This window comes from Pithys albifrons, chromosome 3 (genome assembly GCF_047495875.1).
Source record: "Pithys albifrons albifrons isolate INPA30051 chromosome 3, PitAlb_v1, whole genome shotgun sequence".
Classification (NCBI taxonomy): domain Eukaryota; kingdom Metazoa; phylum Chordata; class Aves; order Passeriformes; family Thamnophilidae; genus Pithys; species Pithys albifrons.
Genome location: NC_092460.1, coordinates 91799045 through 91821729, shown reverse-complemented (window position 1 = coordinate 91821729; position 22685 = coordinate 91799045).

Sequence of the window (22685 nt, the reverse complement as noted above, 5' to 3'; positions counted from 1 at the left end):
TTGTTTCAGGATGTGAGATGTTATCTGGTTTTACAACGGTGTTTTTCAAACTGCTAAGACAATAAGAAATTGGAATTATTTTATTTACTTTTGGTTAACTTAGTGGGCAAACATGCAGATGCAAATGTAAATCTGAAGTTGCAGTTATCTAACAGAGATTAAGATCCCACAGAAAAAATTATTTATGAGAATGCTGTAACGAAATGCATGCGTACACACTAAACATGGAGAGCAATTTGGGAAGAGAAGGTGAACTATCTAGTCAGAACTCATATGTTGTGTTGCATTTTGGTAGATACTGTCACTTTCAACAAACAGACTAGTGGATCTGAAGTACATTATGCATGTGATATGACCTACAATCTAATCCCAATGATTATTGCTTTTTCTTGGTACACAGCTCACTTTAAAGGCCTTCTTTCATATATTTCTTCAAGTTACATGCAATAGTCCCAAACTTGGTTGGTTTTAAGCAGCCTATTATTCCTTCAAGTTTTCTAGCTTAGCTAAACAAGAAGTATCCGGTCTTTACAATGAAGCAGTCATTTTTTAAAAAGAAATTTAATATGATTCTGCCCTCTCGGTAGTCTTTGAAGATGTAGAACACATCAAGGTATTTCCCATATTGCTGTGCATCTCACAGTGGTGCTATGTTTTAAATGAAAGTAGAATCTAGAAATCAGAACTTGAGGGGCAGAATACTGGATGGTATCTCAGTTTAGCTCATGAATTGAGAACAGTTTAAATGTTGAGCAGAACAGCTGGAATTTATAATTTCTGCTTTGCAAAAATTTTGTACTGCCTGAAAAATATTAGGTTATCTGACAGAAAAGTCTGCATGGTTTATTCAGCAAAGAATCCCAGCTTTTTGCTTTTGGACATATTTACAGATCTGAGAAACTTCTCATGTTTATACGTCTAAAATTATTTTCCCCGTACTTGTGTCTGACTAATTTAATAAGTGAAGTAAGAAACAACAACAACAACAAAGCATAAATTTCCCATTTTTCCAAGTGAAATCACTTTATTTCACAAATATATTTTCCCAAATAAAGCTTTCAGGAAAATGAAGTCTTCTGTACAAACGGAACAAGCTTCCCTTGCTCATAAGTGTTCTGGTAAAACAGTTCCTATTAGTTGTACATAATAATAATGACCTTGGGATGACCTCTCACATCAATATCATTTACATGAACCTGGAAAATGTAAATCAGTTTATTAAGTCAGAATGCTGTTTTTATTTACACTTGCTTCCTCCTTGAAGAAAATAATTCGAGTCTTTGCGTTTTGAAAAAAATCCTCAAAATCCAAAACAACAAAAGAATTTGTTAGCAATACTTGTACAAGCTTTAAAACCAGAGAAGACTTCTTCAGTCATCTAGTCTGAGTTTTTCTTTAACACAGTCCATACCAGGAAGGTAGGGAACTGATAGCAGTCCAGACTCTGACCTCAGCTGTCTGACCCGATTTTTAGAAGAGTTGAACACTCAGAGTTTAAGCTGAAGCCAGAAGGCCTTGCAGCTGTGTGGTTTTCTTGCCAATCAGCCTGTTGGCCCAAAAATAAGAAAATAGCTTTAAACTGGCTAAGGACTGGGGAAGAAAATAATTGATTATCAACAGCAATACAGGGGTATTACTTCTATAGTAGCTTGAACTTTTACTTTAAGAAAGAATATGCAATGCAACTGATTTATTTTGGAATACACCATCATGAAGCTTAAGCTGAAGTTTCATTTTATTAAAGATGGTAGTATTAGTAATATCATACTTGGGATAAAGTTATAGAGACTTAAAAGGAAAACATTGTCCAATCACTGTGTCACAGGGGTTGTGACAGAGTCAAAACATGCCTTTTTTTTCCTAAGCTGTTTCACATGATAGAAATTTAAGAGCCTGAAATCTTATTATCTATAAACTGTGTTAAAAAATAATTATTTGAGTAATGTGTTACATTCATTGAATACTAGAACTGGTGAAGTAATAAAACATATATATTCCCAAAGGTAGAATTCAGAACAATTTACTTGAAAATCAAAATCTGCACATTTTAAGGTGTCTGCTTTCACAGTACCATGGTAAATGCACACGTGACTCTCTAAGTTACCTTGGGTGGTTCCTAAAACCCCATCATAAATTCATAAAACTCTTAGACTCGTAAGCTTAATGGAGAAACAAATGATTCTTTAGTCAGTAAGTTTAACTCTATTTGGCTTTAGTACATACTGGCTAGAACTCTGTTCTACAGCCCCCATCTCTTTTAATTTCCAAAGGACAGAGCTGAAAAAACTAAGAGCAATTCCTGGAATCAATAATGTTCCTCTTTTTCTTTAAAATGCATGCAGAAAAAAATATTGAATTCAAAATTCAACTTGTTGTCTTGTTCTACTCTATTCCTCAATGATGTGAGGCCAAAATAGCTGCCTGTGTGTAGAACAGAGTTTTGCTAGCTTCTTATTACGCCAAAGGAAAAAAAAAAAGAGCTTGTTTCCAGCAGCATCAGCCATATTCCTTTTCCTCACTTTGTCTCTACTATCATTTGAGAATGTGTCTGGAAGTGTTGCGCCATGGAAAGGTGAAGCCATGCTATTCCTAAGATTCCTCTGCTGTCAGTTTTCTTCCAAACTCGAAAGACCAGTTTGCATGGATCATTTGCATTCCTAAGTAGTCTCAGGACCAGATCTCAGATGTCCTTAGTATTTTTTTTCCTCATTCCAGAAATTCGTCTTGAGGAAATCAAAGTAGACCTTTTCCATTTCAATGGTTCGTTGTGTCTAGTGTTATGCTTTGGTTTTTGTCTCTGTACAGGATATCTCAAAAGAATTTTTAATAATATCTCTTCTGGTTTATGTACTCATTTATTTATTTATTCATAATGGCTTTCATTGAAGTACTATTAGATCACAGACTCTGTGAACTATGATGGTATTGCTTCTCCTCATCAAAGGGCTTCAGCAATATGAGGCAGTGACAGCAAGAAATGTATCCTTCCATTGCAAAACTACCTGTTATTTCAAACAATGCAGACAATAATCTTTCTCTTCCTTTTCAGAAATTTGCTGTTGTGTCACCTCACAATCAACATGTGACATCAAAATGTCAGGCAAACATCAACATTGCATTTTGCATGAAGTGTTTTTGTGAAAATTGGAAAAATAGCAAAAAACCTACATGGCTTATTTGCCTAAGACAGAGACACTTTATTTACTTCCAACTCACTGAGAGTCAATCACTGCAGATGGAACCATAATTCACTAGATCTGGGGTTTCCAGTAACTTGGAATGACAGTCTTAAGCCAAATTTTCGTATTTCACTGATTGTTTAATGAGCTTCATTGGCAAAGTAATCCACAATGGAGATTTGCCCTTCTAAGCTCTGTTGTTTGCTCCTCTAGGACATCACCACTACTCCGTAAGGGTGTATCCAGGTTAATGTGGTTTTTCTCAAGGCAAAACATTCCTTGTCATCCTTCTGGTTCTAACTCAGTCCTCCTCAGTCTTGAGGTATTTGCACTATGCCTTGGGGGTAAAGCATCTCTGGAAAGGGCTGCATTTTCAGGGTTCCTTGGTAATGTGTTTTGTTCTTTTCTAGCTTGCTTTTTTTTTTTTTATTTGGCATAATTTTGTTGGATTATGTTTTTGTTATGTTGTTCCCAATTTATAAGCAAGTGCCTATCCTTATTTTTTTTCAGAAGGAGCATGCTCCATTATTTTTCCTTTTTTTTTCTTTTTTTTTTTTTTCCCGGTAGCAACAATGATAGTTCTATTTCTGGTCTGAAATTTATGTACAGCAATTAATTCTCAGTGCAATCAAATAATTTCCTTCTATCTTAGATTACCTGGTAACAGTGTATCAATTTTAATTATTATTTTCTAGTTAGCAAGTGTGAAACTGTGCATATGTTTATAAGACAGATCAATCTTTTGCTTTTGATAGCTTTTGGACTGTCTTATTTAAGCATATATTGTTGACCTTCCCAACGGTTTCTCTCAGAGAGCACCTGGTTGCCTTATGCAGCTGTAGAGATGGAACAGACTACAGTAATCTTCTAACCAAAGATTTAATTCTTTGTGAGTTTTATGATTAAAAAACTGTTCTGACTACTAATGACATTAAAATGCTTCAGTCATATTTCCTGATTTGTGATGACACTTGCTCATAAATAAATAAAGGCTGTACTGCTTATCTTTCAGTCGTTGTGACTCCACTTGAGATGCAATTCAAGGTGATGAGAGAAGTGATGGAAATTCTCCATACACTGAAAAAGGTTTGTCTAGATGGAAAATGGGCATGCTGAGATCTTTTAACTTCTTGAACAATCTCAAGATTTCTTTTGGGAATGAGCAAGCACTTTCCTTTCAGTGCATTACTTGGCAGTGATTGTGCATACATTCATCTTGACTGTGGACTCCAAAGCTCACAACAGTCAAATAAGCAGCATATCTGTGACCTGTCCTACTTTAAATAATTCTGTCATAATGTCACACTTTGATTTTCTTGAAACTCTGCCTAACTAATAATGTGTTTTGGATATATCCTGGTATTAATAGATGAGAAATTTTATTCTGTGTTTTGAACCTCCTGTTGAAATTGATTTCTTCTTATCTATAATCAAGCTCAAACCAGACTGGTATCTTGAAGTGGTCCTAGGCCCCCATGTACCAGACAGTATGGTGAGCTCACACTAAACTGGAAACACATTTGATCCATGTGACTCTGCAAAGTATATTGAGAGTATGTCCACACTCATTCCCCCAAACCTGCAAAATGGCACAGCTAAGTCCAAACTGCCCTTAACTTGTGGTATTCCCCAGAAGTGCTTCTGAACATTGGAAAAGCTCTACTTGAGGTGGGAAAAACCCATTCCATGGCTGTACATTAAACAGTAGACATGTCTGTGGGTCAGTGATCTGGCCTGTGCCCTGGATGAGTTTTATTTGCCTGTATACTGGTAGAGCTTAATTATCTGCAAGGTGCTGAATTGAAGTACAGAGCTGGTTTTCATATGTAGGAAGAATGTGAAAGCCAGGCAATGTTCTTTAACCCCTTTGTAGTGGGTAGAAAACACCAGAAAATAATCTGATTCCAATTAGATTCATAAGAAACAAAATTTCACTTCCAGGCAGGAAACTCACAGCCTATTTCCAACTTTAAGCAAAATGTCATGGCCAACTTATAAATGGCTTAAAAATTGCTTTATGTAATGAAAGTGCTGACAGACCTTTAATTATATCCGTGAGTGTGACCATATATCTGAATAATTTTCAATTCTTCTTTGATTCTTGAGGTCTGAAGCAATTTTAATTCACTGTGAAGTGACATCTACCAGAGTACCAGTGTGAGGCACTTTGTTCTAATATTAAACATATGGAATTACAAACTGATCATTTCCTAGATATCCATAACTTCTACATTGACTCCAAAATAATCCATTAAATTAAATGTATTATCATCAATAACAAATGTTTTCCTGTAACCATGAAAGAGGAGGAATAATAATATAATTTTAATATTACAGATTTCTGATAACCTATTCTATCTACCAATTATCATTATGGCAGCAGGAAAATCCATTCAACACTGTCTAATGTTTGAAAGCATGGGAACTTTTGTCATCCTATTATAATTTTTCCAGACTTCAGCAGTTTGCTGCAACTTGCCCCTGCCAAGCAGCTGCCTAAGTCTGAAGGATTTCACTTCTTTGCTTTCTGTCTATTTTTATAATTTAAGTGTTACAAGTAACTCATTAAAGTAAGTGAACTTTAAAACTGTGATGAATTAGAAACTTATGTATCTGGTTAAACCAAAGCCTGGCAAAGAATTGTATGTTTATCTAAACTTATGCTGTGTAAATAGTCCAGCTGAGTCAAATGATGCAGATTTAAGCTGAGCAAAATAAAGCATGTCTGTAACTGCCTTTGTAGAAGAAAGGACCTTACAGTATGTATTAGTGGTGCAAGCTTTTCAAAATAGAAGAAGTGGGGTCTCTCATGTAGGATCTATCTGATGAAATTTAGATGCAAGGAGAGTAAACTCTGCATTTTTTTCAAATATAAGTCAGTACATAGCCCACCTCAAAGTCCAGTACAAATCCTATTCAAAATAATCTGCAAGTGCTAAATGTCTGAATAAAATATGAATATGATTAAATTATTGCAAAATATTTAGTATAAACAAATTACAATTCTGACACTTTTGCAATGATGCAGTTTTAACATACACTGATGATCTATTTATCTGACAGAGGGATCCTATTACAAACAAGTAATTTGCAAACCTCAGAAATAATTAGAGGATGTAAATTGTCCCTCCTTGCAGCTGAATGGTCATACAGAGTTTTCCCATTGTGAAAAATATCACCTGGTATGAAAAAAAAATCAACAAAACTCACTCTCCCTCCCCCTCAAAAATCCTATAGTATTTCATGCCAAATCCTCTTGGTCGACTTGACCAAATGTACTTTTCTCCAAAGTCTGTTAGCAATGTAGAAAATTCAATTTCCCTGTTATAAGCACATTTATAGGTACCATCTTTTCACAGGTAGGCTGTACCTGATGATAGCAATACAAGATTTTTAAATAGTAATGTCTTTAACACCACTTTAAAAAGGAAAACTAAGTTTGCATTTTGGCTGGAATTTCAAATATTCAAGTATAAGCCAAATGGAGTGATTCCAACAGGGCTGGTGGAAATAGGTTCACTTATTGCACCTTTATGTAAAATTAAACAGTGGCAGTCATTGAGTTACAACTCCAGAAACCCCAAAGCTCTTTTGTGTGAGTGGGAAAGCAAGTTGAAAAGATAACTCACAAATTAATCATAATTTTCTTTGTATACCATCTAAAAGAATATTAAATTCCTGTTATCATCTTCTTTAACTTATTGATTGTTGAGTCCATTCATTAACTCATTTTCTTCTAGGTTCCTCCCTCAGTTACTTGTCTAGGAATAAACCACTATGCTCCAATCTTGTTCACAAAAGTCCTTTAAGCATAAGGGCATTATTCCCACACACACGCTCCCCCAGACTGTGGAAGAAGACAGTTCCCAACTGAGGCAAGTACTTTAAATAACAATATAAAAGGCAAACATCAGGGATCAATAAAATTATTGATGTATTTTTACAGTACCCCAACTCTAATTGCCTGCTAGTGAGCATGTAAGTTGCTGATATGTTTTTGCAGAATATTAATCCTGGAAATATACTTGTATATATAATAAGGAGCAAAGCATCCATTACTTTAATGTGACTCTTTTTTTTTTTTTTTTTGGTGGTGGGGGGGGGGAATTGTTTTGATTTAAACTAGCTAAATGGTTCTGGACACAGGGCAATTGTTAGATAATTTAGGGCACTTTCGGGTCTTTTTTTGATGAGGAGTGCAGGCTGAGAGGTTACAGTGTTAAGGTCGAGCTGCCAAAACTCTGGCAACATTAGTCTTGTTCGAAGAGTGTGTCACAGAGAGCTCTGTGCTGAGCCCCGGGCTGAGGCTGAGCAGGCTCCACAGCTGTCATGCAGAATCTGTCCCCAGGGACACCCACAGGCTCATGCTGCACAGGGAGGTGCTGCTACCACTGTCAGGGCAGGAGATGTGATGTGTTCAGAGAAATGCATAAAGGTACATCTGGGAGAAAAGCAGGCAGGAGATAAACAACCATTCTCCTTTCAGGACTGGAAAGCTGCAAAGGCAATTTTGAAAATTGTTATTATTCATATTATTTCTATATTCACCCATCTATCAATTTATTTCAGATTTCTTCTCTGTTTTGCATTGTCCTTCCTCCAGATATGTATAAGCATGATATGAATTTATATATTGACCTGCTTTTCCACAGGTACTGACGCATTTATTGTGAAAGAGATTTGTGTTAATGAACAGACTACCAGTGTTTACACAAAGAAGTTTTTGACAACAGCTGCACAGACTCCCTTTTTGGGAAACTGGTATTTGAATATCAGAAGTGACCAGCTTCAGTAAGCTGAAGTAAACTATTACTGTACACCTTAATTTAATACAGTGAACTGGTTACCTAATTATAACAATAAATGATGGTCTAAAAAAAATCGGTGAAACTAGTTTTTATCAAAGTTGCACTTTATAGTTATGTTAAATGCTAAATTAGTACGTTTTTATCCTAGTCCATAATTAAATCTGCCTCAGTAGAAATATACAGTTATTTACTTTGCTATGTACATATAAATAATAATTACACTGAGCAATGAAACTGGATCTCAGTATTCTTTTACTGCCAGAGTGGTAGATTTGAGTATTTATATTAAATCTGATCCCAACAGACACAAGGCTGCCATTGCGGTCAACACAATCAATGTTGTGATGTCAGCTAATAGAGGAATAATAATAATAATACTGAAACTTTTACAGAAGTAAAATTAGTATGATGTAAAATTGCAATTAGACATGGTGAGTATGAATATGATCTCTTCAGGTTCTGTTTTTCCCTGGTTTTGCAAAGAACAGAAAGAAATTTATAGAACAACTTAATAGGGAGAGACACTGAGTATTTTTCTCACATATAAAGATCCATTATATACCAATGAATACTTCATTTTACAATTGGAAAATTCTGTGAACCATTATTGTTTTGTTCAAATGAAAAACTGTGTGCTAAAACCACGATTGCTGTAATACTATATTATGCTATAGACTGAAAAAATTATTGTGGAGGATATGTAGCTATTTTCCGTTTTCTGAGCATGCTGAGGAGATCATTCATATCTATGCCCATGGACACATGCAGATCCATGTTGCTAAGAAGGAAGTAGCACATGTGTACATATTAAGGATAAATTTACAGGTACTCTATGAATTTAAAATAAACCAAACTTTAAATTTTAAATTAAAATACAAATAATTATATTAATAAGTGGAGTTGTATTCCACAGTAATACAATAATCCTCTAACACACACACGCATACACACACAAATGCAACCTAGGGAACATATTGCAAAATGCAATCATGTATCTCATAAAATCACATAGTCTTACTTCATTGCTTCAGTGTATCAACTCTTATGCCAAAGTACTGCATAAAAGACATTGCAAATTCATTTTGCACAGTGTTTCATGAACAACACAATTTCTTCACTGTGAATCATAATTGATTAAAACTCTATGAATGACCCAGATTCAGAGCTGGCACAAACTGAAGTACCTTCACTGAACTCAGCAGAGTTAAGCAGTTTAACTGATGTCAGTATCTACTCCTGTGACTGAAAGCTGTGAAAAACAGTCTATTGTAGTATAAAACTGTTTATTTATGAGAAACTCCCTGTGAAGAACAGCAGGATGCCAGCTTAGCTGAATGGGGGATCCCAGAGGGAAAGCAAAAAGAAAATGCAGAGAGGGCAGAAGCAGGGAGGGTCTGTCCATAAGGAATGTAGAAGGATCACACAGCCACATAGGGATGGAATTAGGAAGGCTAAACCTAGGTTTGGTTTGATTTGGAACTAGTGAAGGATGCTAAGGGCAAAATAATGGGTTATTAGCTGCAAAGAGCAGACCATGTGGGCCCATAGGTATGCGATGCAGAAGACTTGCTTTCTAAGGTCACAGAAAATGTACTGCTCTTATTCAGGAGGGACAAGGGAAATGCAGGAAACCATTGGCTGCTCAGTCACAACTTACCCCCTGGGAGAGTAGTGGTGCGAGTTTTTATGAAGGCCAGTTCCTTTCAATCTAAATTTTTATGATTTTCTTTTCCAGTGTTGCTTATATAAACAAATTTTTTGGGGAAAAAGTAAATAAAGCAAAGGCTTATAAATTAAAACATCACCCCACAGGATTACACACAAGTATCAATTTATCTGATGTGCAAGAAATTAAGTTATACTTTGTGCTTAAATAGTTAAGACTTTTTTTACTTTTGATTGTTGCTTATGATTTTTGGTCTAATTCTATAAAAGAAAACTTTGTTTACCATTTGCTGAGCTTTGAAGCGATGCTTCCTGCTGCTGCACTTTTTTTTTTAATATTACTAAGTAAGAAAAACTGAGAATATTCTTAAATATAAGGTCCTACCACATTCTGTATCTACTTTATTCTAATATTCCAGAGGAAACATTTCTGTTCAGTGTTTCTGCCTTGTTGCTCACTTGTTTTGTATTAGCTTAGTTCCAACAGACCTGTGTATCAGATGCATTGGTAGTTACTGGCTCCACATGGAAGCTTTGATACTTCCATCCTGAAGGCCTGAGGTGCTGTAGGCACAAAGCATTTCTTCATTTATGTAATCATTTGACCAGTTGTTTTGTCTCCTTCCATTTATGTCCCATTTGCCGAAGTGAGCAATGATACGGGAACAATAAAATTATTTAACAATTTTTCTACCAGAAAAAGAGGCTCATATCCATTCCCAGCACTTATGCTTCTCCCTCTCTCCTCTCTGGATCCATATTTGATATGTCATCAAGGTATTGCCTTATACAACCTGATCTCAACACTGGAAATGCTTTGAATCTGTTTTAAGTCTAAATTTCAAAGGAGATAGAGTTTGTAGATTGATAGAGGCAAATTGCTTTAGAGATCTATATTGAAAGTCTTGAATTAAAAAAAAGAAAATCAAAATCATGTTCCCTCTCCTCTCCTCTCCTCTCCTCTCCTCTCCTCTCCTCTCCTCTCCTCTCCTCTCCTCTCCTCTCCTCTCCTCTCCTCTCCTCTCCTCTCCTCTCCTCTCCTCTCCTCTCCTCTCCTCTCCTCTCCTCTCCTCTCCTCTCCTCTCCTCTCCTCTCCTCTCCTCTCCTCTCCTCTCCTCTCCTCTCCTCTCCTCTCCTCTCCTCTCCTCTCCTCTCCTCTCCTCTCCTCTCCTCTCCTCCTCTCCTTTCCTCCTCTCCCCTCCCCTCTCCTCTCCTTCCCTTCCCTCCTCTCCCCTCCCCTGCTCCCCCTCCCCCTTCCCCTTCTCTTCCCCCTCCCCCTTTCCCTTCCCTTCCCCCTTCCCCTTCCCCTTCTCCTTCCCCTTCCTCTTCCCCTTCCCCTTCCCCTTCCCCTTCCCCTTCCCCTTCCCCTTCCCCTTCCCCTTCCCCTTCCCCTTCCCCTTCCCCTTCCCCTTCCCCTTCCCCTTCCCCTTCCCCTTCCCCTTCCCCTTCTCCTTCCCCTTCCCCTTCCCCTTCCCCTTCCCCTTCTCTTTCCCCTTCTCTTTCCTGTCTGGCCCCATTTAAATAATAATATTAATAGGTTGTGGTTGCAAAAAGACGTTTACAAACCACTAGCAAAAAACTGTTTACTGCCCTGCATGTCTGAGCATTATAACACCATTCTGTAATGAGCACCAGTCCTTGTTTAAATCACAGAGTTGTAGAAATGATGGTGCCACTGTCTCAATCACAGAGCAGCTTTGCCTGGAAAATATATTAAAAAAAATATTAAAAATGAAAACTCCCAAAAGCTGAAGTAGAGTGAAATGTGTGACTGAAAATGTGACTGTGTAGCAATGCTGATGTGTATTTATAGAAGTCATTAAGAATGACATAAGCCTCTGCCAGTGTAGTTCTTAATGGGACTAGTAAATGCCACTATCCCAAGATGTTTATATATTCCTAACTTGCACCTCTTATTAGAAGACTCTGATCTTCGTATTTCAAGTAAAAATTTACTCTTTAAAAATAACAAAGATGGCAGAGTGAAGCCTAGAATTTATTTCATACTCTTCTTTGCTTGCTGAGCTATAATTCACCATCATAAATGTTTGCTTTAGTTTGGGGTTTCCAGATGTTTACTTCTCTCCGGTGAGCACAGCAACACAAAGACTTGTGGAAGGAAGATTTTGTGATCTGCGATAGGGTTCGACACCTGTCATTTAACTACTGTGGTTATCTGGTCACTGTTTATAATTAAGTTCGGTTTATAAAGGACTAATAAACTTTAAATTAAGTTCTGTCAAGTCCTATATGTCAGCAAAACAGACTATCACACTTTCTACTGCTAGGCTTTTGATTATTTACCAAATATAATAGCCATGTTTGAAGACTCTACATTTCCTGGTCAGCTCTTCATCCTTTATTCATAACTTCTCATCATAACTTCAATTATTTCAAATTTAAATTTTAAAATTTAGAGCAGAGTGTCATTTCAATTTGTAAGTTTATTTTTGTTAATAGCTGTCTTCACTCAGGCATTCAGTGTTAGGGTTAGGTTAGTGACTTTTTTGTTTGTTTCTTTTGGTTGTTTTGTTTTTTTTTCAATAATTTCTTATATTGCCTTTTCCTTTATTTTCTTCTTAAAGAGAAAAATTTTACATGACAGCTTCAAAATCTCATGCAATTTTTAGTCGATAATGACCATCTCAATAAGGTTTACCTCTTCAGCTTTCAAGAGTTTTATTTCTGACTAACCACACAGTCAGATTCCATTATGTGAGCCTTCTCATGTGCAGTAGACATGAATGTTTTTAATACAGTTTTTCTTTTGCAATTTCTGATTTTATTTAATAGATGTGACTTAAAAACGTGAGTTGAGGCTATTTATTGAAGGGCTACAGTATAAAAACTTCTTTGCCAGGCTCCAATCATCCAAACGCTAGAGGTATACATGTAAATAAAGCTGAATGTCTGAAAATTAACCCAGTAGAAATCTGCTCTAGGAATAAATATTCTGCTTTTCTTCAATATAGCCTTATTTTCAGTGAAGTGTTTTACAGTTTCTAAAGCTAGATGTTTTAACATTGGAGTAAATATCATTGTTTGACTGGATTGGACTATCCATGACCAGCTGTAGAGGTGGAAACATATAAGTTTTCATATAGTGTATCAAGGCTGTAGACATGTTATTACATCAGGAAAAAAAGCCTTTTTATAAATATAGTTTGCTTCTATGGTTTATTTAATCATGTTGCCACTCAGGAAAACTTGTAATCTATCATGATCATGGAAGGACCTTTTAATAGAGACTAAGCAATATTGAGATATGAAAATGTAATTGCTGCAAAAAAGAATTACACAATAATCCCACCCACTACTGAGAGATCCTTTAACCTCAAAGTGTTTAAAGTCTCATCCCAATCATGCAAGCAGAAGTTGTTGCCAAGTCATGTGTTAAACAGAAAAATTACATTGAAGGATTCTGCCAAGAGTCCTTTGAGACAACTGGAAAATTGTAGACTTCCAGGAAAGCAAATACATGTATATTTTAAAACAGGGAAAGCCAAATTAAAACTTTCCATTTAGCGGTGAACTGTTCTGTGGAAGGCTGAGCCTAAAAAAAAGAGGTGAGCATGTGGAGGTCTGCACAGGCTATCCCACAGCATCTTGGAAGGACTAGTCTTCTAACGCAAGTGAAGACAAACATAAGCAAGGCTCTGGCCAACACAACATGCTGACACCCGTTTAACCTAGAGAGGAGGATTGCTTATGCTTCAGATGACTAACTATCATAGATAGAAAAGTACTGGAGTTATACAGAGGTAGCCAAGTTTTAGAAACAACACAGTGAAGCACAAACGTGAGCTAAAAGAATTTGTAAGTAATGAAGCTTGGTACAGAAGTATCAAGGAGAACTCTGGTGAGAAAAAACAAACCACAGCCAGTTATAGCTACTCTGCAGTAAATACAAAGCAGTGATACTGACAGGCTCAAAACCAGTTTTACAAGACAAAGCCTGAAAAAAAGTTTTTTGGTTTTTTGTGTTTTTGTTTTTTTTGTGGGTTTTTTTAAGTTCAGTTACTTTCTATAATACTGTAGAGAAAATAAAGATGGAGCAGGCACAAAGACAAAGAAGAGAAGTTGTCAGATTAATTCCAGGAAAGTACAACTGAAAAGACCTCTGTCACACTTCACACAGGTAATATGTAATATATCATGCTGGTTTCTTTCTTTCTTTTTTTTTTTTTCAACCTAAAATTGATGTATTCATCAAGGAGATAACACATCAGTCTACCAGAGACAGAATTTTTTGACTAATGTCTCTCAAATTTCTGAAACACATGAACAAACTTTCTGCACTCAGATGAAACAAAGGCACAGTCCATGTTTGTATTCCATGTGTGATGAAAGTGTTGATCTGCTGTGACCTATACTTTTGATCCTTATTAAATATCTTTTGAATCACTCACAGGCCATCTAATAATACAATTGAGACAGATGAAGAAAATGCTTCCAGACACTTAACTGTGAGTGGGATGGGACAAACATGTTTCGTAAGAATAAAAATTATCAAACCCATCAGCACTTTTGTGGCTGTTAACTGCTTGTATTTGGCTGATAATTGTACATCAAAATGGAGAAGGGAGAGTTTTTCTCTGTTTTCTGTCTTCCAATGGAAAGAATGATATGAAGTCTAAGTAGATCTGCTTGACCTCGGATATAAGAAAAATGACTAGAGGACAAAACATCTGATACACAGACAAAAGCTTATTTTAAAGTATGAGATGATCCTGAAAACACTGATTTAACAATTGGAAGAATCACCATTTGAATGTACCTTCACACCTAAAGGCAAACTACATTATAAGACTATATGGATGTATGAATTTTGATGAAGCAAAATCAGATTTCTTGAAACTCCTGAAGATTAAATAATGCCACAATTTGTGATCCCATTCTGAAAATAGAAGTATGCTGCCAAGCTAGTTCAGCTCTGCCCTTCTCAGCCTTGGTACAATTAGCTGGTACTCATTTTTGTCACAGTAGTCATTGAAAAAAATAGCCAAGAACAATCCCATGAGAACTATGTACCTTGATTTCTAAATTCAGTTGTAAATTAGTTGTTTTAGCTTTATGTACTCCATAAATATAAAACAACCTTTCAGAATAGTTGGCACTATGTACACATTAAGCTGCCTATCTGCTTTTTAGTCCAAATAGAGTTTAGTTGCTGTCACAATTATCTTAGAAACCAAACCACATTTCTTCAACAAAATACTTACCTGGCTTGCAGTGTGAATTGTGTAATTTGAAACAGATTTCAAAGTTCTTTCACATCTAAATCTGTGTATTTAAATCAGAGAAATGTATTGGCACCAGAATGTGTTCTTCATTGTTATTGTCAATTCTGAAAGCCATTGCATCATAAAGACTGATTATACAATTTTAAAATCTAGTCTTAGAAGTGGAAATAAATGTAAACCAAAATCCCATAAGCAGCAACAACAACAACAGCAAAATGAGAAAGAGAAGGCAAAAAAGATTTGTTTGGTAAAATGCAGTTTTATCTCAGAATTGCCTTTTATTTGTACAATGGCTCAGAAGAAATAAACTGTGTCTAAATACCTCTGATACACTTTAAGTTAATGAGGTGATAGAACAAAATATATTGGTGAGCATTAATTGAGAAGCCCAGTTCTTTATGGCATTTTAAGGTCTGTATTTTCCAATTGATAAAATTAATCCAACTTCTTTTATCTGTATTGCTTGAGCATTTTATGGCAAATTTCCTTTTACATTTGGCATGGAAAGAGTTTAACAGACCATGTGGATCTGAGGCTAAAAAGAGCCATTTTCATTCTTCTGTGCTGTGCTGGCAACTACAAAATTCAGGGCAGATTTTGCCATTTTGTTAACAGATTTTATTGCAACCATTCACCATTTCATGGCTCACCCACTGTTCTTCAGTCTACCACATCATTAATTTAAACTATATTAATCTTTATGTAAATATGGATTGAATATATTATATTTAATTTCCAAAAGCAAAGCTCACTTACCAGTGAAGAGTAGACAGCTTTATTTAACTTACTAAATAATTTAATAGAGTATTTAATAAGATAAGCATTTAAAACTACTTTCCTGTTTCCACCATTACAAGGGAAGACTAGCTAAGAGGTCATGATTTGATTAGTTTCTTTTAATTGGGAACAGATTATAAAGGCATACACATTCCCAGGCAAATTGACTGGCAGGTCCTTTCTTCAAACCCCGTTGCAATATGTGTAATATTAGCTCTCTGCAAAGCATTAAAACTGTGGCTGGAACTGCACCTTTTGGAGTTTATCACCAGTCGTTGCTTTGAAAACTAATCCAGGGTGATACCCAGCAATGGAAAAGCCGTAATTCACACTTCTGTAAAAGGCTTATTTTATATAAATGCTATTTTAGCTCTGTGCAATTAGAGACAATTAAAAGCATAATTCAGCTTTACCATTGACAAGCTTTGACAAATACTCCATCAGGTATATTTAAGGAATTAGGCCATATATATATACACCACACGTGGGGTGTGTTTAGCAAAATTAATATGTTATTCTAGCTGGGTATGGGAAACTCATTGAGCCACGGTAAAGCACAGTTCTCTGCAAGTATCATTTGGCTCACAGTCCTGGAAAATTATATACAGACCTAGACAACAGGAGGAGCATCAGAGAAGGAAAGAGGAGTTAACAGATGGGGAAAGGTTCAGCTTGGTACTGCTGAAGTTGAATGTTTTGGGGCATTGCAGTGGAAAATGTGGAAAAAAAGAATGAAAAATTTTTGTTTTCATGTCACATAAATGTTCATATTTTTGCAAAACACTTTGGAACATGTTTGCCCACTACATTCTAGCTATTGTGGAACTATTATTGAAAATATCAATAATACCATAAATTATTAGGAAAACTTTAGTTTCTAGTGTCATTAAAGTTAGTGATCATTATTCACTATGCTTGGAAAGGGAAAACACTGTTAAATCTCAGTCCAGCACTATCCACAGTGATGAGAACTTTTTTAGCCTTTTTAATGGTATGAGACGAAACCAAAGTTGCTTAATGTCCTGCTTTATCGACAGACTGCTTGCCTGAGAGAAAATGTTGTGCCTGCGCGCATTGACAAATCTGCTTTAGAGAACTGTTTATATGTTTGGGTTTTTTTGTTCATCATAATCTGAGCCTTCAGCAGGAGGCACTATAGAATATGTCTTTTAACTGGACTATGAAAAGTTACTTTGTATTTATGGGCAAGCCCATATTGATATTTTCACTGATATTATTTTGAACATTCAGAAATGTAACTGTGCACCCGGTGACACACCATTCTTGGTAACAGGCCACAGGCTTTGTACTGAACTGGCAAGGCTTGAGGACTGAGGCTTAGATTTCCCTTGCCCTACCTGCAGTTGAATTTGCCTTGCCCTACCTACAGCTTTGTTTTTTTTCCTTGGTTTAGCTGAAATAGACTTTTTTTTTTCATCTGATCAAATAGCTTTGGCTGGTTCAGTTCACCTTTGCTTCTCCCTGCCTTCTGGGGTTAAACCATGACAACAGTGCAATCACAGTTTTATAGAGGTTGTGCAGACAAGTAATTCTTCTGTGCAGAACAAGATATTTTCAGCTCTAACGCAGTGATGTCATGTAGAGACATTCAGTCCTGGCACAATAGCAGAGACCGTGAGAGGCAGAGAGGCAGGATGCAACACAGAGGAGTTCAGGGCTGGGGTGAGAAGAGATGGGGCACAGGCTGGTACTGGAGATGTCTATGAACAACTCACTAGTGCTCAGTTGAAGAAATGCAGACCTGGAGCTGACCAAAGTTTGTTTAGGGTTAACAAAGAGAATGAAAGAACTGCACATCTGCAAAATAGATTCAGGTGTGATATGGAGTTACAGAGCAATGCAGAATAGGAAAAGGAGTAAAAATGTGTTAGCACACTGATAAACATATGCCCAAGTGGATCACAGGTTGACAGAGATTAAAAGATTGGCATAACCATCATCTTCCCAGCAGTGAACCCTGGACAACTCACCACAACATCACCCCAGCAGCAGACTCAACCACTGACCTGGGATCTGGAGCAGAAAGGGTAGGTGAGTGCACCACTAGAAAAAGGGATAGAAACTAAGAAGTGTCCTTATAAAAACTGGTGGTTTTTATTAAAATTATAGGTATTGATACTTTTTCTTTGCAGAAGTATTAACTTTTAAATTTTACTCTTCCTATAATACTTAGGTCTGGGCTCATAGTGATTCTTGAATAGACTCTTGAGATTTCAATTATGCTAACAATAAATTCTCTGCTTTATATGAGGCATGTTTCCACTTTTCACATAAACAAGATTCTGAGCACAACAGTAGAAATAAAATATGTTGGACTAATGAAAAATGTTTAATAAATTACAGATGTTTGCCATTAGTAGATTATAGCACACAAAGAAAAGAGAAACATCAGAGGACACAACCAGTCTTTTGTGAAAGATTTAGAATACTTCCCAGTTTATTAATATTTACTAATGGATACTGCTCACCAATCTCTCTGATACCAGTAGTCCAGCTTCAGACAGTTACTTTTGTTCATATTGACCTCTTTGTTGTGAAATCCTTGGGACTTGGAATCAATAGTTGCATGTATGAATTTATCAGTGCTGATTAAAGGTTATATAACCTTAGCCATTGGTAGCTGAATGGATGTTTTATAAATAATAACGACATATTGATTTTTAATTAAGTTATAGTAGATTGAGAATTATTTAACATGTGTGTTTATGCATGTTTTCAAGATATGTGTTTGTGCAAGGGATTTACTGACTATTGGAGAGGTGGAAGTACTCATATTGTTTTTTTTGTTTTTTGGTTGTTACGATGTGACTTATGAACCTTCTATTTATATTCTGTCATATAAAATAATATATATTACACAAGTTAGAACTATTTTCTTTATTTGAAGTGTTTGGATGAATATTTACTTATTCACTTATTATAAAGAACAATAGTGACACACATTTGTTATTGATAAGATAGGTCTCTATTACTCTGGAAACCAAAAATTAATTGTTACAATATTATGTGTGAAGTAAGTCTTGTCAGCTTAGAAACTAAGTTAACAGCACGATAAAGCATTTAACCTTCTGGGTTTTTTGGTTCTTAATCTGCAACCTTATTATTTCCAGACAACGCAAATAATTGGTTCACACTCCTTCTCTGACAACTGCTTAGGCTTTCCAGCAGGATGTATTTTGATCAAATCATGATATTATTACAATTACAGCAACTGATTGGAGTGACTATTGAATGAGGTGGGAACAGAGCTACCCAGCGTGAAGAACTGTACTACTATTTTTGATTCCAGGAGCCACCATTCTGGCTGATATTAGCATCAACATGCCTGTGACTGCACTGGGTGATTCAATTAGTGCTTGATTTTCCTTTTCAGTGGCATCAGACTTTTTCCATACCAGTCAGTGTGTGTATGAAAATTAATTCAAAATAGATTAGAAACTTTTGTGTGTGTGTATGTGTGAGAACCTGTTCATTCTGGTTTTCATTTGTAAAGAAATCAGAAAATGAAATACCTTCATTTCAATTTAATCTCCATTAAGCACTTTGCTGATAAAAGATCATAGTCTGGAACCTCACAATAGTTTGACTATGATTTTGTAAAATGAAAATAAAAGTATTTGAAAGGAGATACCTACTTCACTGAATTACAGGCTTAGGAGTGACACTTAGGAGGAAAACCACTTTCAAAAGAATACAGGTTTATATTTCTGTCATTTGAAATTTTCCTATATGTATGTCCATGACAACTGTATTCCTAATTTCAATGATAAGTTTGTTTCCTAAAATTAAGTGAGAAAATTTAGAGCACACTCTCTGTATAGCTGTAACTGTGCTTGAAGATATTTTAACAATTATACTTCTGTAGCCTGAAACTAAGCCAGTAAGATGAAGGATATGTTATCTTAGAGACTCCTTTGCCTTGGATAAGATAGAAACCAGAAACAGTTTTTACTTTAATGATCATATACCCATTTTTGCATGAATATGAAGCTTGAAATCCGTATCCTTGCCAAATCTCAGTATGGATGTCTATATTCTACTTTTTTATACTTCTCTCCTAGTTTGGCTTGGCATAACACTCACCTTCTTGCTATTAGTTACACTGCTCTGTCATAGTATACTAATATTGTATTATAAGTAGGTTTGAAATTGCTTTTGAATCTTCTCATCAGCTGCCTTTGTACTTAACAATCAGGAGACAATGACAGATTCCTTCTCAGGCAATAAAGCATTTTAATGAAACTCTCTAAACAGATTGCTTATCCCATAAGAATATATCTTTGTATCTCAGTCTCTCCTGGCTTTTCATTGCTTTTGCAGCTCTTTTCTTATTTTATCTTTAAACATGGATCACCTGCATCTTTCTTATACTCAGAGATAAACTTTTTGGTAACTGCACTAATGGCTCTTTGGAGTATATGAATTTGCCAGTGTACAATAAAGTAGAACATGATGGATTCAAATACATGCATCTTACAGAGACTGATCAATCTTTATGACAATAAAAGCTAATGGAAACTATATTCTTCCATATATTCTTCCATGCTTTTTCACAGCTTATGAAAATATTTCTGGGGTACCTTCACGTTCAGGCTGTTTCCATAGTTTCCATACTTGGTCTTTGAAAGAACTTCAGTGTGTTTGCTCTAATCTAATTGGAATAACCTAAGATAGCAGTTGTTCCACTTGTCTTTTTTTCCAATAATCTATTAAACTTGAAGACTAATAAACTGTCTGGATATTCTGATGCTTGGGATTTACCACATCTTCAAAACTTCATATTTAACTAAAGGATGGTGGTAGGAGTGGAAAGTTTTAGGAGGGAGTTTTAGTAAATGATTAAAAAAATTAAGAAACTCTACCTGCCTTTTCCTCTCTGATTCTTGTACCTGGTTTCTTAGGGAACTTTGATAATGTCTCTCAGCTAGGGCTTCTCCCTTAACAGTTCAGCCCAAGGCAGGCCTGAACTAAAGAACAGTGAGAGCCTAAAAATTTAGGAGACTGGCTGGGGAAGAGTTTGGGAACCATAATATTTCAGTGCTTAATAGGTGTGTGTACATGAATCACAGGTTTGTACTTATTTCTTTCAAATCCATTATTTTTTTTGCACAGTGAAATACTTTTTAGTGAAAGGCTGAAATGCCTTCACAGTCATCCAGAGAGTGAAGTGAAATGATATGCAAAGGTTCACAATAGCTGAGTGGAACTGGATCAGGTCCAATTCCTTATAACATAACGAGGTTTGTTTTATCTGTACAGTATCTATTTCTGGTTATTTCCTTGAGTTACACTGTTCCCAGGATGACTTTCACTTTGTTATGACCTGTCCAAATGTGTAAAAATAATACAACCTGGAGTGAGAAAGCCAGAAAAGTAATTAAGACACTAAGCCAGGAAATCAAATTAAGAAGCCACAGCCATAAGGAACTCAAGAGTGTCAGGACACTTGCAGACCAGACACAACAGATGGTAACTGTCTAAATCCTTTAATTTCATTGTTCAGTGACACAATATTGAAATAAATGTCTCTCACGCATATCCATACAGTTACAGACATGCCCAGTAGGTGTTTAAGGTAATTACTAAGTAAGTCTTTCATTCACCTCTAACCCATTATTTCCATACTGATTTCTGGTAAAATGTTACTAAAATCCTCTCTGAACTAGTCTGTGGCTACTTCAGTGCTATAGCCTCTCCCATACCTGCTGTTCCACACGTCAGACCTTTTTGCTCTGCCCAACAACATGGAGCTGGGATCCTAATTCCATGGTACTGACATTGTATCATGAACCAGGTTTGTGTAACCCAGATAGGAACCTTATGAATTAGTTCTTGGAGCACAAAAATAAAATTTAAAAAAAAAAAAACAACAAAACAAACCCAACACCACAAACAGACAGCCTCCTGAAAAGATTGTTAGCAGTGAGTCTGAGGGACTCAGAGGCTGAAGAATGTGGCACACACACGATGGGAAGAAGGGAAAAAGAAAGCCTAGAAAGCTTAATGAATCAGAGAATTGGAACTAACATTTCATACTGTGAAACAGTAATATGGTTGATCATATCACCAGATGAGCCAGAAAAAATATTACCAGGTCAAATTTGATGGACATCTTCTTCAATGTGCATAGATGAGTTGGTCCTACTGAGTGGAAGCAGAGAACACATTGTGCTGACTGCTTAGACCCTTCTTGGAACAGTAAAATGAAAAGTTACTGAACTCCTAAAACACCAATGAGTTAAAAAAATATTAATGTTATAATACAAAAAATACTACATCCAGCATGAGGAAAGAATATTTTAGGCCTCATTACATGAGGTAAAGTTAAGAAGAGCTTTGAAAGATTATGTCTGCCAAGGGACTTGTGATCATTGCCTTGTGAAATTCAGTGTAAGCGAGCCTGCCTGATAACAGGTAATCAGTAAGTCATTTTTTTCTAAAGACAGTGAAAGACAGAGAGGACTGAAAGAAAGAAGGCTTTCCCACATAGGTGAAAAGCCATTGTTATAAAACAAAAACAAAAAAAAAAAAAAAGAAGAAGAAGAAAATATAGTGGAAAAGAACAAAAGAAAGTGAATGACAAAAAAAGGAGACAAGAAAGAAAGAAAACAGAATTTAAGAGAAAGAAAAAGACAGAATTTAAAAGTAGAAGGGAAATAGAAGGAAATAAGAGAGAAATAGAAAGAGAAATGAGAAGAGTACAGCTACGACAAAGGAAAATAATGATTTTAAAAGGATTTTGATAATAACAAAGAAGTTAAGCAAAAGTAATAGCTTGTTACTGAATGGAGTGCTCATCAGTGTTGCAGTTATCTTCTATAAATATTTCCATCCTGTATTTGGAAAGCAGGATGACACACTTACTAGACAAATGTGGTGCTTTCCAGATAAACCACATTTACAGGGAGTTAACATATTAAAAACATGAGTTTAAACCCTCCATTGACACCATGAGGGATGTAGATGATCTATTAGTGGCCAAGGTTAATTTG